General features: G+C 33.4%; 1 protein-coding gene across 5 annotated transcripts in view; it reads right to left on the minus strand.

Moving 5' to 3' along the window:
- LOC108754523 (guanine nucleotide exchange factor DBS-like) overlaps positions 1-2,671 on the minus strand; it is a 30,402-nt gene that overhangs the window by 13,706 nt on the left and 14,025 nt on the right. The window lies entirely within an intron of this gene.

Here is a 2,671-nt window from a genome sequence, read left to right on the forward strand (position 1 = left end):
TCATTTACATTTTAATAATATTTTAAATGAAGCTTTATATAAAATTATTGTATGAAATATTTATATTTCAAAAAATGAATATTAATATATATTTATTATAAATCTTAAATATTCTGTCTGGAATTAAAGTGGGATATTTAGTTATTTGATAATTTAGTTATTTGCATTTTAATTGATAACTTAAGTATTTACATTTCGCATCGAAGAATTTAATAAAAGCGAATTTAATCTTCCGTCTGAGTTTTGTTGCAAAACGAGCAAAATTTTATTTTTAAATTTCTCCAAAATAAAGGAGGACAGAAACCAATTCTCTCTCTCTTTCTAAAATATCTTGTTAAAAATTATTTTCTAATGTAAACAGAGATGTTGGAAAGTAACCCTGAATTTTAATTTGTACATTTTTTGAAAACCTACACTGGAAAAAGAATCTGGTTGCTTTAATTGGAATTCTGGTTGAAAATTAACAAATCAGAATTTTCTGGTTAAATCTATTCAAAATTCTGCTTATAATTACAAAATCTGCTGTTTTGTTTATTTTGAACCATAAATTTTTCTTAATGTAGAATAGTAAAAAGAAACTTAGATTGGACGAAGGCGGTAAAAATATAAAGTCTGTTCTTTTCCAGGGCTGAATTTCTTACACGATTCATCTTTCTTCTTTTTCTTTTCATATTAGTAAAAAAAGATAAAAAATGAATCATGCAAGAAGTTTAGTCTTGGAGAAAGAACGAGCCTATGATGAAAAATTGCAGATGGAAAATTAGGAGTAAAGAACTTCAGCAGTAAAACATATTTAAACAAATTTAAGCAATAAGCAAATTGGCCAATCACAGTAGAACTGTAATTCAACATGTTGATTTCCTTATTGCTTAAATTTTTTTGTGTGCCATCCGACACGACATTTCTCCGAGTGATGTCCTGAAGACGTCCATAAAAAATCCTAAGGATATTTTATGAGACTCCTCTAGACGTCTTTTGGAGAATTGTATGATGTGAATGTAATGAGGTATAACCCTTAATAAAACTCGATGCTCACATGGCTTGCTCGATAAACGCAAGATGGAAAATCACAATCGTTAATTACAATTAAATCTTTCGTAAATCCCATAGATGCTGCAAAACATTAATGAAACGCAAGTATCCGAATTGTAGAACATAACGTCATTAATTCAAGACTAACGAGAGATTCGTTTTTCAACCCGGAAATAATTCGTACGTGATATCGACGCTTTTTCGCATAATGCGTTAATGTATTCACAACATCGAGGAGAAACATCGTCGTTAGTTCCCGTCGAAGAGAGGAAAAAAAGCTTCCCGATGTCGCTCTGAACGGAGAGAGAAGTGTGCGGATTATTGATTGACGGGAAAATGCGGATACAGCCCTGGCACTCAACCCCTCCAATCCCCTCCAACCCTCGCAATGCTACACCGCCCTGGCGCAAGCAAGGGAAGGGCGCCACCCTGGAGACAGCATATATGCACAATGCGCAGCATGCCGAGACGGCGAGCACGCTCCAAATAGCACCGCACAACGGGGAAACAGGTTCTTTTGACGGTAGACGACGTAATCCGGATCATACAGAGAAGCTTGTAGCAATATTGTTGCAACGTTCACTAGCGGATCCATTAAAGGTCCATATAAGGACTATGGCCCCGAGAATCTCCTTTTTTAAAAATGTTTATAGCAAAATGTTATATGTATTTTTAATATTTCTGAAATAATGATAAAAGTAAAAAGGGACTCTAAGAATCAACGTTAGTTTTTAATTCTAATATTTACTGTCTTTCAAATTTTTAACAAACGATAGGTCCTTTTCAATTCTGAAACGCTTAATCACAATTTCGATATGCCACAAATATTTTTCAATTTAGAAACTTTATAAAAAACATAGATTCTATTATATTCTTCTTTAGTGTTATTAATATACTAATGTTGCTGTAATATTGCTGAAAAGATCTGTGCTGTATGCAAAAAAGAATTCTATCTGCGATCCTCTCAGTCGTATCCTTTCAATAGTTCATTTTTTATTGTTGCACTGGACTGCAATTTTTCTTCTTGCTTTAACAAAATTTCGAACATATGTACGTCTAAGATATGCTCTTTTCAGTTGAACTTTTTGCATAGTTCATCTTTCTTCTTTTTCTCTATGTTGGAGAAAAAATGAGGAAAGATGAATGCTGCAAGAAGTTCAGCTGAAAAGAACAGATAACTATTTCACTACAGCCACGTTCAGCAGAAAAAGTAGTTTTGCAAATTGTTGTAAGATTCTTTAATATGATTGGTTTCATCTATATATTACAGATCCAGCGAAGAGCTACGGCCAAGTACAATCACATTAAAGAATTTTATGACAGTTGCAAAGCTGCTTTTTCTGCTGAACACACCCTTTAAGTACGAAGAGTCTATACTAGTTCAGCTATAAAAAACAGATCTATTGTCAAGTTACGATGTCGATCGAACACTCGAGTGACCTACGTTTCACACAGTACGGATCGATTCTTCGCCTTGTTGATTCTCTCTCTTGGTTACAGCAAATTAAAGAAATTAAAGAAAATTTCATTTCGTAGTTTTAGGCGTTCGAGAATGGAATTGCCGTAAACCCGGCACACAGAAAACATGGAACAATAAAACGTAAATAGTAATGAGCTTCGTACAATAAGCCATTATCAT

Source organism: Trachymyrmex septentrionalis, unplaced genomic scaffold, assembly GCF_001594115.1.
Source record: "Trachymyrmex septentrionalis isolate Tsep2-gDNA-1 unplaced genomic scaffold, Tsep1.0 scaffold8, whole genome shotgun sequence".
Taxonomy (NCBI): domain Eukaryota; kingdom Metazoa; phylum Arthropoda; class Insecta; order Hymenoptera; family Formicidae; genus Trachymyrmex; species Trachymyrmex septentrionalis.